Source organism: Montipora capricornis, chromosome 4 (assembly GCF_036669925.1).
Source record: "Montipora capricornis isolate CH-2021 chromosome 4, ASM3666992v2, whole genome shotgun sequence".
Taxonomy (NCBI): Eukaryota; Metazoa; Cnidaria; class Anthozoa; order Scleractinia; family Acroporidae; genus Montipora; species Montipora capricornis.
This window is the reverse complement of record NC_090886.1, coordinates 12,886,769-12,902,614: the sequence shown is the minus strand read 5'-3', so window position 1 is coordinate 12,902,614 and position 15,846 is coordinate 12,886,769. Positions and strand designations below refer to the sequence as shown.

The 15,846-nt window shown below is 38.3% G+C and overlaps 1 long non-coding RNA gene across 1 annotated transcript in view; it reads right to left on the bottom strand.

Annotated features, from left to right (window-relative positions):
- The window catches only part of LOC138044477 (uncharacterized), a 17,122-nt gene extending 8,078 nt beyond the window's left edge, over positions 1-9,044 (bottom strand). Inside the window, exons 1-2 of the long non-coding RNA XR_011131436.1 lie at positions 8,698-9,044; positions 4,477-4,581 (exon numbers count right to left, since the gene is read on the bottom strand). This is a non-coding gene — a long non-coding RNA (uncharacterized lncRNA). The remainder of the gene's footprint in view (positions 1-4,476; positions 4,582-8,697) is intronic.
- Positions 9,045-15,846: the final 6,802 nt, after the last annotated feature.

The window sequence follows — 15,846 nt, the reverse complement described above, 5'->3', positions numbered from 1 at the left end:
GCAAGAAACACTGCTTGCAGGAATGCAAAACAGCCCTAACAAACAAAGCAAGAAGTCAGTGCTTCTCTTCTGATCTCCTATTTTCCCTTTTTTTCTGACTCAGGATATAAAAACTTCCGGAATTTCGTTCAACACAGTGGGTGAAAATTTGATGAACCATAGAGAACTTAGAAAAGTCCCAGATTGCTTTAAACCCACGATCCTGTGCGCTCTAACCGGATACTGAGCTGCTCTGCGGAGAACAGCCCCGCATAGCTTCAAGTAATTTCCACGACATGTGCTTGTAGATCGGTCTTTCAAACATAATTAAGCGTACCCGGCAATATAACACGCACTATTTAAGTTACATTTTACGCCTCTGTTTCAAAAAATTATTTCTATTTAAGGACAAAGTAAAGGTGATTCACCATAAATCACCCGCCTCTGCCATTGCAACTGAAAACAGTGGCGTAATGGAGTGAAAAACCACTAGTGGGTGCGTAATAACTACACTCTGTTTTACAACAACGTCTAACTTCGGGCTAAGGCTGAGAGTTTTTACTTTATTTTGTTTTATTTTATTTTATTTCTTTTTTGCGATTCGAGCCTGCAAACGTTCATAACATGTTCTTAAAGTTGTGTGGTAGAGCGAGTTTCAATCGAGTGTCGTTAAACCAAAACCAAAGCAATTACTTTGGCCAATCAAAAAGGACGGAGACAATCCCGTAAACTAATCAAAACTCAAAGTAATCACACACAGCCGGCACAAAGCGCGGGAAAATGTGCTCGCGCAAGCAACGATTGGTTTTGGTTTCACTTTCACTTCTGATTGGTTGAAAACACGGCACGAGAACTTTGAACGAATCACTGAGTGAAGTAAATGCAAAACCAAAGCAATTCGCTAATTACTTTCGACACTCAATTGAAAACCGCTCTATACCGGAGGGTGTAAAGTGTAGGTTGCAGGTTGCTGGTTAGGGTTGCAGGTCACTGTTTTACCTTAACTGAAACAACCCAAACCTTTACAATTAAAATGCTAACCTTAGGCTTACATGAAATGATGGAAAGGTGAAATGCGCCGGCGAGAAGGAAATATATTACAAGTTGCTCGGCAACGGGCGAAAGGGCAATTGAAACATCAGAGTCCTGGGTCCCGTTTCTCGAAAGTCCCGAAACTTTTCGGGGCATTTTCGGGTGTCAAAATTCCTTTTGTATCTCAAGAACGGAGAGGATTTAAGTCGTCAAACTTCACAGACATGTTTCTTTTAGTTAGCTTGAAAACATGTTAAAAGATCGGCTTTCCTGAACAAGCGGTTGGCTGGTTCAAAAATGGCTTTTCGGGCCCGGAAAGTTTTCGGGACTTTCGAGAAACGCGCCCTAGAATCTAGGCACGAATCGAACCTACGACTTTCGTACCACCGGTGGGATGCGCTACAAGAACTCACTGGAGAGCTACGTCGTTTTAACTATAGCCAGGAGTCCATCACCCGGAGCCTCAATCTCCCATGTAAACCCTTGGGGACAACCTTTGCCCATTTATTTTTATTTTTAGACGTTCGAATTCCCGCGAATGCATTATGCCGTCCAATCAGAACAAAGTTTTTGCATTACATCACAAGCAGTCACGCACCAGTGATACGGGCAAAGGTTGACTCAAGGATATAGTCTGGATGGAGGCTCCGGATGATGGGCCCCTGCTATCGCCAATGTTGGTGTACAAAACAATAGATAAAAGGTCCCACAAGTTTTGTATAAGAATAGAGTCAAATTCCCAAAAGACATTTTACTACATTGTTCTGTGCACCAACATGACCGCTGTAACAGCGGGTCTAAAAACACAGGTCACTCGTTGCAGGTCATTGTTTCACCTTTTGGATAGTAAACAAAACCCTCAATTTGGCTAACCCTAGGCCTAAGGTTGGTTTTTAGGCCTAGGGTTAGCCAAATTGAGGGTTTTCGGTTACTTTCAAAAAGGTAAACCAATGACCTGCAACGAGTGAGCTGTGGCAGCCTTCCAAATTATTGATTTGCTACGCAGAAACTCTAACCCTATGGGTTCTCAAATTTTACTTAGTTTCTTTCTTGGTAATGACAAAAGTTAATCACCTTACTTCGAATTGAGTGGTTTTCAATTGAGTGTCGAAAGTAATTAGTGAATTACTTTGGTTTATGATTACTTCACTCAGTGATTGGTTCAAAGTTCTCGCGCCATTTTTTCAACCAATCAGAAGTGAAACCAAAACCAATCGTGGCTCGCGCGTGCACATTTTCCCGCGCTTTGTGTCACCTACTTGTAATTACTTCAAGTTTTGATTGGTTTACTGGATTGTCTCCGACCTTTTTGATTGGCCAAAGTAATAACTTTGGTTTTGGTTTTGGTTTTACGACACTCAGTTGAAAACTGCTCTATCAACAAGCCCGAGATAAATAACGAACTTGTTTAAGTGTAAAGTGTATTTAGCGCCGTGGACGGTACCGGAGAAAAACCTCTGGGATGAATCATGCCAAGTGAAGTCAACTGAAATGAAAAGACAACCTGAAGCATGTGTTTGAGCACTTTTCCACACTAGGTTTAAAGTCTTTAATCAAATTAAACAAAAATCCACAATGTTATGTTTTCTATTTTGCCGAATCTGAATCCTCTTGCCCGGTTCACCAGTCTACAGTCCAGAACATTCCTGATAGGGTTCTTAGTGTAAAACATCGCTTCACTTTATCACTAACTATTTATCTCAAACTAATTCAATTTAGTCACAAAAGTCTAAGAACACTGATGTAATGTAATGTAATGAACGAAGTCTGGCATAGAAGACAAAAAAGCTTATGTAGAGAAGTACAAATGTGACTAATTCTGAACCAGTTAAAATTCTGTTGATGGAAAGACAATGATAATTTTAACTGAATTTACTTCACCACTTTGTCATGCTGACAATGTTTGGATTCAAATACCATTGCCAAATAAGCAGTTTTACATATTTCACTTAGAAAAACATGTTTTGAGACAAGCTGCAGCAACAATAATTATCGCAGAGACAAGCATTGAGTCAAGTTCCACTACTGACATGCAAATCATTAGGCATTATGTATAATGCAACTTCTAAGTGCAAATTTGGTATTGCAGGAAATGTTGCAAGAACATTTTCACAAGGGCAACAATGCCTTACATCTAGGTACAGCCAGATTACATCTCCAAGAATCTTTGAGGATGTTGAAAAATCTTCAAAGAGTACAATGTAAATGGAGATCATACTAAGATATTTTTAAAACATTCTTTGAATGATTGTTGGAAAATCAATCAAAGATCTTCAGTCGCTAAGGTCTTAAAAAGATTTTAGGATCCTGGCTTGAGAGCATCTTGCAAAATCTCTGCTACATGTTTACAAGATCCCGAATGATCACCAAATTGCCTGATCTGAAGGATTCCGGTTTTGGAATCCAGCAAATGTGAGGCTTTGGAATCTGAAATCCAGAGCACGAAATCCAAAATCCACAAATTTCAATGGAATGCAGGATCCATTTCTGTGGAACCCATGACTGAGTTTAGAATCCAGAAGCCACAACTCAGGATTCTTTTACACAGGGCAAACCAAAAGTATGGCAAATATCTTTAAGAGTCTTGGCATTAGACCACTTTTATATACAATAAATCATTATTAAATCAAATTATTATTAAAACTCTCCCATCTGACATTAATGTGAGCAGACATCCTAAGATCAAACCATGAGTGTGCAAATGAATGGCTAAACCCTCTCTCTGCATTCACACCTTCCCACATGCTGGAACAGCCAGTTCCAATATGGACAATTTTTGTTCTCTGGACAATATGGAGGGTCCTCTAATGAGAGCATCAATAAATTATTGAGCTTCACATATACTACAAGGTTCTAGGAAGATCCTTAAAAGGGCAGGAACAAAACACAGGTCACAGGTCACAAGTAACAAGTCACATTGTACGTTGTATTGTTTTAACAATACATATAATTACTTAATATACAGTGCAAAATTCATTAAGATATATGAAAAAACCCTAAGGGTTTACCAATGCTAACATTAGGCCTAAAAACGTGCTTGTACAGGTCTATAATTAGGCCTAAGGTTAGCTTTAATGAATGTTTAGTCTGTATTTGTATTTAACAATGACCTGTGACCTGTGACCTATGACCTGTGTTTTGTACCTGCTATCCTTAAAAACCTTAATATTCAAAATAATTTTATGGGATCCTTGTTGATCAAAACAATCATTTCAAGATTGTTAAAGATCCATAAATATCTTCATTACAGTAATGTGGTGAAGGGTGCTGTTTTGCAATTAATAATATGAACCATTAATAAAGCCTACAAAGAGCTGGATAGCAGTTAAAAGGAAAAAAATCTAAGAAAACGCACAACACTGGTATTTTTGTTTTAAACAGAAAATTTGTGGTTCTATCACTCAGCACTAAAGCCCTGTGATACATACACATTGTAAGAATTGAAAAGGTTTTGATTTGATGTACCTTTCTTACTGCAATGTTTCCAGTTTGCATCTGGTCCTTAGGAAGCTGTTTACAACTTGCCAAGTATTGTCATTGGAGACTTTAATCGACTAGAAATGGAATTATCTGTTGAGAAAAACACAAAGTGCAAAGAATGTCAATGTTCCATTGACCAATACAAAGCAATGATGAGAGCACTCGCCTCCCACCAATGTGGCCTGGGTTCAACTCCTAGACTCAGCATCATATGTGGGTTGAGTTTGTTGGTTCTCTTCTCTGCTCTGAGAGGTTTTCCCCTCTCCTCAAACACAAACCTTATTACAGTATTATTAGATCAATTTCTGTCAGTCTTTTTTTTGCATCATAAAACAAAGTGTGTACGTTAAAACCTTGAATTCTCTCAATATCGATCTTTACCATACCTAATTTATCATTATTATCATTATCATTGTTGTTGTCATGGTCACTGTCAAAGTCGTTATAATAATCATTATTATAGTAGCAGTATTGCAGCCATGCCATTTCTTAGCTTTCCCTCCCTTACTCCTTTAGATGCTAAAAAAACAGATTTAGCGGAAATGTTAGCTTGCGCAACCAGCACCGATCTAATAACGCAGCGTTTTTAAAATGAGGGTAAGGGTAAGACCAAGGGTGAGGGTAAGGATATGAATACCGAAAGTATCCTAAAAATGCATGAAAGCTAACCTTAAACTTTTGTTTAGGCCTAATTAGGCCTAAGGTTAGCTTTTATGCATGTTTAGGATACTTTTTGTATTTGTATCCTTACCCTTACCCTCACCCTTGGTCTTACCCTTACCCTCGTTTTAGAAACGACGCTAATAATGGTTTAGTACTGAAAAATAGACAGATATTTTAATTATTATATTACAAGCGAAGTACATGTACAATCGTCCCTGAATGTGGTCCTGAGAAGGACTGTTTACGATGACACTGATCACTGACATTTCCACAAACTGAACGAAAGTCATCTTCAGAGTCGAGTGATTTGTGTAACATCAGTAGAATATAACGGTATAAGTCACTTGACTCAGACGAAAGTCAGTCGGTGTCATCCAAAACATTGCCTTCTCTGGACTACACTCACCCACACAATGGTATTTCACTTAGTCATGATATGACTCCTGGGTTCGACCCATTTTTGGGATAGATCTTTTGCTTTTAAGATATAGTTCCATTCACAAGATTCTGTTCTCCTTCAAGATGTTCACAGTAACTTCAGGTGAGCAACCCCTAATTTAGAATTTCTTTCAAAAAACACTTCAGAGCACCCACATGTACAAGAAAAACCAAGCATTTGCATTTTATTGAAGTAAACTGGGCAACAAACAGAGAAGAAAAAACTGCCCTGTGGAAAACAGGAAAGAACTTTATTTAAGTGTCTAATCTTCTAGCGCTGCAGAGCACTAATGGGGACACTGTATATTGAAATTAACAAGTTAACGCAAATCAAATCATATTTTGGTTTTTGAGGAGAGCGGAAACTGGAGTACCCGGAGAAAACCTCTCAGTGCAGAGTAGAGAACCAACAAACTCAACCCACATATGACGCCGCGTCTGGGAATCGAACCCGGGCCTCATTGGTGGAAGGCGAGTGCTCTCACCACTGCGCCATCCCTGCACCCCTAAAGTACATGACATCTGCAAATGGAATTATGAAAACCTTGGAAAAAATTGACTTGGTTATTGCTGCTGCATTATTACAGTTATCGCTGTTCAATATAAAGGCTGCTTTAACTTTCATACAGCATAGAACAATTTAAAATCTGCAACAAACTGAGTCTTGAACTCAGCTTTTGATATATTCTGGTAATCTTAATGACCACCTTGGCATCTTTGCAACATACTAATACCCTTGACCACTGGAAGACTGCCTCCCATACAAGGGAAACTAGCATTTTTTCTTTCGAGCTTCACATGACATAAACCCAATTCACTCTGATCATGTGACATCCCAATCTTGCAAGTAAGTGGTCGGCAGTTTAATTGGTTGAGCATCCGACTACTGAGCAGTAGGTTGCAGGATCAAAAATTGCGGCCGGATCAACACTTAGGGTCTTTAAATAACTGAGGAGAAAGTGCTGCCTTTGCAATGACATCTGTAAATGGTTAGATGTTCAAGTTTCCTCAGGTACGGATGATAAACCACACGAAAATTTCCTGTGTAGAACAGGAAGAACTACTCAGAAACTCATGCTAAAATTGGGAAATGATAACTACTTCCTGTGCAATAACTGCTGTTCGTTGTTAAGCTTTTCCTTTTCATTAATTAAAACATTTTTATATAGGCATGATTAGCAACTAAATCCTCATTAATGTTAATATTTTTATCTGCTATTCTTGTCAGTGACTTATTGTAACCATTGGTAAAAGTAACAAGTCGTTCAAAGTTTGATTTGAGGAAATCCTGCAAGTTTAAAGGGTTATCAATGGTCAAGACCAATACATAGCCATGGTAGGCGAACTACAGTAGATATTGCTGATTGCTCTTTGAACACGTACCTTGCCACAGATACAAATGACAAGCCCCAAATCAAAGCCTCTCCATTCTTAAGGACAGTTAACTCCCATTGGTTAAATTATGAAGTTAAGGTTAAGAAATGTATCTTTTTAAAGATGGTGCCACCCTTTTTAGATTTTTATATCAGGCAAACAGCAAAAATATATTGTCAACTAGGAAGAATATCAACATGTTTACATTCAAAACAAGTTGAAAGGTTTTAAAATTACCGGTATCTAAACACATGCTGATCAATGACATGTTGCATTAACTGAGAAATTATAATGAAACTTTGATGTTAATAAACATCACAAAAAGACTCCAGTTTACAATGGACTTTTGTTTATTCTTAGAACCTTACTACCAGTACATGTACATGTAGCTTGGTTAAGCAAAGTTGAACTTCCTGTGTAGAACAGGAAGAACTATTACCGATTAGTTATTCATAGAATGAGTGATAACTGCTTCCTGTATACCCAGTAGTCTTCTCAAATTCCAAAGAGTAAAATGACATTTCTCATCAAACTTTCAGTGTTATTATGGCCCTCATAGTTTCCAAAGATTTTTGTAGGCATGGTAGCAACCAAGTTCTCTCAACTGTTAATTGGTTATCCTGTCTTAACAATGGTCAAAGCCAATACATAGCCATGGTGGTTGACCTACATTATTGAATATCACCCTATGAACAACCAGGCCAACCGTTGAAAAATGACAAAGCCCAAAATATAAGCTCTCCATTTTTAAGGATGGCCACCTCCCACTGATGGAATTAAGGTTTGAAACATAACTATTTACTCTCTTTTCCCACTTTTTAGCTTAGATTGCTTCTACTTACAAAATTCAAGTGATTTAGTGATAATTTTATAGGCAGATTGTATTCATCTTTGAAGTCAATAATAAAGGCCTGGTGAGAGGAACACCAAATGCTAATAATAATAATAATAATAATAATAATAATAATAATAATAATAATAATAATAATAATAATAATAATAATAAATCATAACAATAATAATGATGATGATAAAAATAATAATAAATATAATAGGGTTACTAATTGAATATGCTCAGTAATCCCGCTTTTTTTAATAGGGTTACAATTAGGACTAAAGTGTGAACAGCACAGCTCAAGAAGATAGGGCTAAACGCATATATAAGCTGCGCCAGGCAGCCGCATTATCTCAGTGCACAGTACCCTACTTGGATGTAGTTATCTGAGAATCAATGTTATTTAATTGAAGACGTGCAAAAACTGGTGCAAAAACTCATACAATCTAGTAAGAAATTACTTTATTCATGGCCAATCCCCATATTTGATAGAAACTTAATTAAATTTGCATGGCATGACCTCAGCACTATGCTCTCTTTTTGGAAGAACGCGAGGCAGGAAGTCGTAAAAAGGCAAAGCATGTGCTTTCAATCGTTTTCAAGTTTACGAAAAATAATCTAAGCTTAAATGTATTCATTCCGGATTTCCGTTGATCTATTATTAATTGATAAACTTTCTTAATGCATGATTTCTTCAAGTATTGTGGTATTTTCGACCGTCGTAGTAACTGTCGAATGTTAAGCCAAACAATTTTAAGGCTTTTCCAAAACATGCCTATAATCACCCATAGAAACACCCCGATAGCTGATCGATTCTTGATCGAAACAAGTAAGCTTAAGAGTTTCGCGCCATTTTGTCGCTACACCGGACTATAACTTTGCTGTCAGACACTTACATCAGAATCCACGTTACCTTGAAGCGAACTATCCACGCCGATGCATGAACGCCACAAAAATCCCTTCGAACAGAGGTGGACGAAAGCGTGTCGCAGGTACTGAATGACCATCTACACATTCAAATTTGCCGGTTTTGAATGAGAAAGTTGTTTGATCGCTGTTTGACCAATACGATAGACGGTCGAGAATGTCTCCCTTGTGAGTGAGAATCGACAGGCTTTCACTTATCAAGACAATGATCGAGTCATGGCGATCACGTCTCTGAGTCCAAAAACGTCTGTAGGAAAGTAAAATTATTATTTTCATTCATAAAAAAAGTGGAGCATCACTACACCCACGTTGCGCCCACGCGCGAAGACTATCCCATTATGCATCACGGGTATGCGTCCCACGCGATAAAAATAGTGGACGAGGGTAAAAAATACCACAGAGGTGTCTTTAAAAATTATTAGAAGACTACAATTGCCTGTTTGTCTTCAAAATTTCACAGTTAGACAAGCTTTTTTTCTGTTTTTGCTAATTGTAATGGGAATAAAATTGATTTTTCGAATTAAGGACCAAACGGAAAATACAAGTATAGGCTAAGCTAGGATCCATTAGGTATCCTGATCATGTATTCCTTTCTTTATGCGAAATTTAATCACCATATGTCTGATGTTATATAAGGCTTGACTAAAATTTCCTGTCAAAAAAAGAACTTCCTTTATATTGCAAGTTTTTCTTCTGAGTTATAAATGCTGGTGACACCAACACATTCCAATTCAAGCTACTTCAAAACTTCTTCAAAATTACAAGTGGCAAAAGACGACTGTACCATTTCATTCTCAAATGTTTATAAAAAGTAGCAAAGACAACGAGATCACTTTAATATTAACTTCCTCTTTCATACGAAAAAATCAATCTTCTCGGTTTGCAATATACTACTGAAAAGCTGTAACTGTTTTGAGGGGGAGTTCAGTCACATTCGTTTCTTCGCTTGACAGGATCTCGAATTGCGCAACTTTTAAATTGTTTCCCCGTTGGTTTCAAGTCATTTGCATAAGTATATCGCTCTCGAGATCGTTGTTTAGAAGAGAGAGTCATTTTAGCGTGTTTTATTTCCTTTCTGTTTACAGAAGATTTACACGTTGTGGGAGAGAAAGTGTTTAGTTTCGGATTGATGGGAAACGGAACCTTGCAACACCTTATTTCTCTGGCATAAAGTTAGAGTTAATTTCTCTCCAAGGAGTGAATTAGATCATCTGAATTCACTCTTGTTTCTCTCATAGTTATATATACATGTTTCGCTTGGATGTTATAGTTCTGACGGTTTTCTTCTACGCAAATTGAAATATGATGTTTGTGACATCAAAAAACATGTCTTCCGATTCAATGAGCGTAATCTAATCAATTAAGTTTCATTGATTTTTGACCCAAAAGAAGAAAGTACAACCCAAAGTTAGCCTACATGCATGCAGTTGGGGACCATCGCACTAGAACCGCCGGCCGTTAATTGAGCACGCCAACCCGGTTTAAGTTGTGCACGGATATGAACACCTGTGTCATCGTTATGGTAGCTCGTTAGCACAGCAAAGCCAACGGTCAATACAGAGGCAAGCTCAGAGAGCAGCTTTAAACCTTACATACATACAAAGCAATAGTAGTGTCATTTGCGGCTTGGAATATATAGTTTGTCAGTGCAGCTTTGATTCTCCTTTCTTTCAGTCTTTATTAGTTAAGACTACATTATTGTGTGGCTGATCCAGTAAGGGGGGTGAAGAGGGGGTCGTCTATGCATGTTAAGTTTGGTGAGAGCCCGAGCTTATTACAGTTGAGTTGATATGGTGAATTGATCACCGTACGGAGAGAAATTTGAAAGCTGATATTTCGAGCGTTAGCCCTTCGTTTTAACGGAGGACTTGAACTCTCGAAACGTCAGCTTTCAAAAATTCACTTTGGTGGTCAATTTATGCATATAACCCAGTCGATAAACTGAGTTTCATTTCCCTACCGACGCAGCACCTGTGCACCAAGGTTTCTTTCAGAAATCAAACCCTTTATCCCTCTTAAAGTTGCCCTGTCACAGTCAAACTGGTCTGATATGAGTAAATTCATCTTGCGCTGAGTCATTTGCGCTGAGTCATGCAAATGGCACATATATAGGGAGCTTACGAAACGACGACGCTACAAAACAATATGTTTAGTGAGCAAAAACAATGGCTCTGCACGCTCTGCACGTGCGTTTTCCATTTTGGTACTCTTCTTTGCCGTCATCTCCCGAATGACGACGTGAAATGACTAAATTCAAGGTTCTGTGGAGGACGTTAGCACATGACGAGGAATTTTCAGTTCTCTCTCTATGCCTCCAACCCACTCATACCAGTCTAATTCCCCGACAGTTACTACACATTTTTAACGCGAAACGACATGAAATAGTTTTGTAGTGATATGAACAACGCGAACTTGTATTTTTAAATAAAGTCCTTGTCGCCGTCGTCGTCCTCGTTTCGTAAGCTCCCTATAAACGTACTAGCGACGGATAATGCCATTCGAATGGTCATTCCTTTCATGGTTAAAATTCACCGCCGGTTGCGTCTCTTTGAACCCTGGCGGAGATCTCATTTTGAATCATAGAATAATAATCATCACTAGTTATTTCCTTTAGTCATCAAAGCTTCCAGGGCAGCCGCAATGAGATTCAAAACATCAAGCGAGTTTCCTCCGAAAAAGAGCGGAAGTAATACACCGGGAAAAAGGAAAACTGGTCAGAAGAAACAGGACACTGACCGCGGGGCAAAAAAATCGCTGTAAGCTTCGTTAAGAACGAGTACGCGAACTGAGTTAGCTTCCTTGGCTGTCGTTATTTCTTATTAATTATTTATTAACATCCTTACAGTTAACAGTCAATTCTTTTTAGCCTAAAATTTCGTGGTCTGTGGACCATAAAGAAGTTGCCACAAGAAATTTCAAGTCAGCTTTTTAATCGTGGGAGGGTTCCACTCAAAGTTTGAATAGAGGAGTTAAAATTTAACACGTGTAATACACCTGTGACATTTCATGTCATTTCATTTGCTTACAACGAGAGCCTCTGTGGGCCCCAATAAATTAGGCATTTGATTGCGAAATCAGGAAACGTTGACGATGTCAAGCCTTTTAAGATAACTAAAGAAGATTGTGTAAAAGACTGACACAATTTTATTCTGCGGCCAAATCTGATTCTGGTGTCATAAGTTATGAAGACAAGAGCAATGAAAAACTCTATCTTATCTAACCTGAAACCACGCGTTTCACCAAATATTCCTTCATTTTGCTTCGTTATATAACCCCACTGATTTATAATCAACGATTGTGCTTCGTTCCGATGATTTAAAGAAAGACATTGAAATGACATTTCGCTTGTTGGTAAATGGCTAGCAACTAAGTTAACGGTTTTGCCTGATCAGAACGGCTTTCAACATTTGCGGTAATTTGATTTGACCGAAATTCTCCTCTTTTTCATCTCTTGAAAAGTTGGTAGATTATATATATAACCTTTTGTAAATTTGTTAGTTTCGTTACCCATAGTCAATAATTACAACATAAATAAGCTTTTCAGCTTTAAGAGTTCAGAATGCTCTATTGACAGCGGCAGCCTGAACCGGCAAAACTCGAACGCCCACTGTTTCGTTGTGTTTATCCCCAGACGCCGCAAAAAAAATTCTAACCAATTGTCGGAAATGAATTGACTAAGATAGCAAGTGCTTGTCCTACCAGAGAAAATATTCAGGTTCGTCCTCACGTACCCGGAAATTTTTTGTATCCACCGCCTGATTTTTTTTTCCGAAAACGGTTTGCGTCCACACGTATCCGGCGAATTCGGTAGCTGTATCCGGAGATTTTCGAACATGGTCTCCAGAGTGGAAATTTTCGAATACGCTGCGAATTCGAATGCGTGTGGACGGTCATGTCCGCAAGATTTCGAATACGCTGATGTAACACTATCGGATCCAGTCCTTACCGGGTGAGATAAACCAACATGGCGTATCCAAAAATTTGGTTTTATCAACGGAGTTGATAATGTAAATTGGCCACCGTACAGAGATTCTTTAGAATCTCTGTACGGTGGCCAATTTACATTATCAACTCCGTTGATAAAACCAAATTTTTGTATACTACTTCCCCACCGACGCAGCACCACAGTTTCTTTAGAAACTACCCCCTCAACATGGCGTATCGACGACTCGTAAACAAAACAGAGAAAATGACGATAAATACGATTTTGCGCATGCTCAACAAGCAAATCTCTGTCAAAAGCATTGGGCACTATAGTGTATCAGGATACGTTTGGGCAGTGAAAACGACTCGCAAACGATTGGAATGCGCTACGTGTGGACGCGGATATGTTTGAATCCGAAAAAAAACAATTGTGCATACAAAAATTTCCGGATACGTGTAGACGGGGCCACAGAGAAAGCCGTTAGAAGACCTTAGAGGGTTTGGAAGAGTGATGAGATTAGGGGAGGTGGTCATTAAATTTCCTGCTGGAAAATGGGCGGAACACCGTCAATTCCTATGGGAGGTTCAGTGCAAGGTCCCGAAATTTGAGCACGAGCGACTTAAATTAGCACTGCCGTCGAAAGCAGGATCATGATTTACACAAATAAACCTGAGCGGCCGAGTTGTGGGTGCGTAGAGATAGGAAAAGTTTTTTTTATGCATAATATTTTTTGCGGCATTTATAACAAAATACTAGGTAAAAAGTTTGATTATATTTAGCCTACATATCCCTTCCCGCTTCCCGCTAGAGGAACATTAATATTATTAACAAAAAGTCAAGAATAAGTAGAGGAAAACCTGATATACAACCAGAGCAATTTTTACGGAATTTGACGGGTTGAAAGGAAGAAAGGACGAACTTTGCGTTATATGTTTTAATTCGCTTAAAGAGATTAAGAACCTTTTTTGCTCCTTGGTTTGCAGAACTATTTTGTCCCTTTCGCCTTAATCTGTGTCATCTCAAGTGCAATAACAAAAAGTTGACTTAAAACCACTAAAACAAATTGACACTTTTAAACCTACATCAAAAAAACTGCGGGTTTATAAAATACCCATAATCTTTTCATTTCACTAAGGATTAGTCCTAAATCTGTTCAGTCCATATACTTCTTCACACAGGTATTAAATGCCGCTGTGCTGTACGTTAATAGTTCAGGCAATTGCCCCCAAGGTCCCCAAGGGGGCGTCATGTTCTGTTATTTTTGATATTGGGACTTGCACATGTACAAGAATTGGGGACAGCTATTCTTAGAGTTATTTTCACAGAGTTATGTCATAGAGTTAGAGTTAAGTTTCCAAAATCTTGAATTCATTTTGGACTGCCAAAATCCTGAATTCAAGACTTTGGACTGCCAAAATCCTGAATTCAAGATTTTGGCAGTCCAAAATCTTGAATTCAGGATTTTGGAAGTCGTTAACTCTAACTCTAAATCATAAGTCTACTGAAATAACTCCATTGATAGTTAACCTCACAAGAATCCTACAACTTGGAGTAGGATGCTCTGCCAATATTTGCGGAGGTGTTCAATGAGAGCGTGACTTGTGCATAAATAAAAGCAAGGTCACGCGAGCGCCAACAGCACGTGATCGGTGAAAACCTACGGCCTTGTTTGATTTGCTTAATGACTTTAGCCTAAAATGTGTGCTTATGTAAATCCACGTTAATTATGAAGTTTTACCTAACTTGACATTGTTCGCACTAGTTCAACAATAGCATAACGAAGATAATCAGGCTAAGAGTTGTCGATCGATCTTGATCAAGCAAATGTGAAACAAGTTCAGACGATTATATATCAACTTATCAGGGGCACCCAACGTCAATTTTCGGAAAATATCTGTTCGCAAGACGATTTGAGATCTAGAAATTTCGGAAAATTTAATTTAAAATTTCTTGCTTGCCGCCTGTCCTAGGATTTTCGAACATCTAAAAAATGGTATAATTGCCCATTTTTAACAGATTTTACCCTAAAAAGGTCACCTAGAATTTTCGGGAGCCTTTTTTCTGGCTGAAATTTTCGAAACGGTAAGTTTTGATCGAATAATTTTCGGATCCCTAGACTTTCAGCTAGGAGATCCGAACAGATGTTTAACGATGATATGTTTAAGTGGTTTTGAACTATATTCTCGTTGGGTGCCCCTGACTTATAGTCGCATTTTAATTAACGACGGTGGAGACGAGCTAGCGGTTGATACTTCCCAAAACATCCTCGCGTTTAAGCTTTCTTCGATGACCTTGACTTAAAATTACACGTCGGGGGAAAATCAAGTTCAACGGTTTTTTGAGTGCAATTGAGCAAGTAAGGAGGTCGGCCTTTTTGAATATTCGAGGTGAAAAACGTAAATAAAATAAAATTAACTAGACAAACTAGATATTATTTGCTCAAGATTTCACGAGAGTTCACGATTAGACACTTATGAAGATCTCAGGTATGTCATTCGTTATTTATCAGATAATATTGCCAGTCTCTTAATTGTATGTTCGGATCATTCCACGCAATATCAGGATTTGTGCTATGAGGAATCTGCATTGTTGTGGCTTCGAGCTTTTTCAATCCTTAAATATGAATTCGGTTGATCCTCAAAAAACAATTCCAGATCCAATGATTCCTGGATTTTCGATCAGCTGTTTATGCCAGTACTGGCGCAAAAGGAAAGGACACCGTTTTAAGATATTTTAAAAACTTTCGTTGTTAAAAAGCGAGTTCAATGAAGATAACTCTTCTTGCTCTAGCTAAATTTCTTAATCGTCGAAATTGAGAAACTGTGGCTCTCCACGGTCGTAAATTTTCTGCAATTTTTTCAAATCGCAAACAAGAGGGAAGAGGATACTTATTTCCTCTTATCCTTAGTCTTTTCGTGAATTATGGGCTTCACTGCTTTCAAACTAGCTGGTAGCTCACTCTTACCACACGAGCGAAGTTAGCTTATGCACATGTAAATTACTGCATCATTTACTTGTGAAACAATTACCTTGTTTTAGATTCCTCTCCCGATAAAAAGGGTCATTTGCTTCCAACTCTTTGTTATCAGTGCGGTTTCTGTCGTGCAGAGATACGTGTTGAAAAAAAAATAAATGTGGTCGTCAAATTGCTAATTATTAAAATAATCGTGCGTTTGTGGGATGAACATGACAA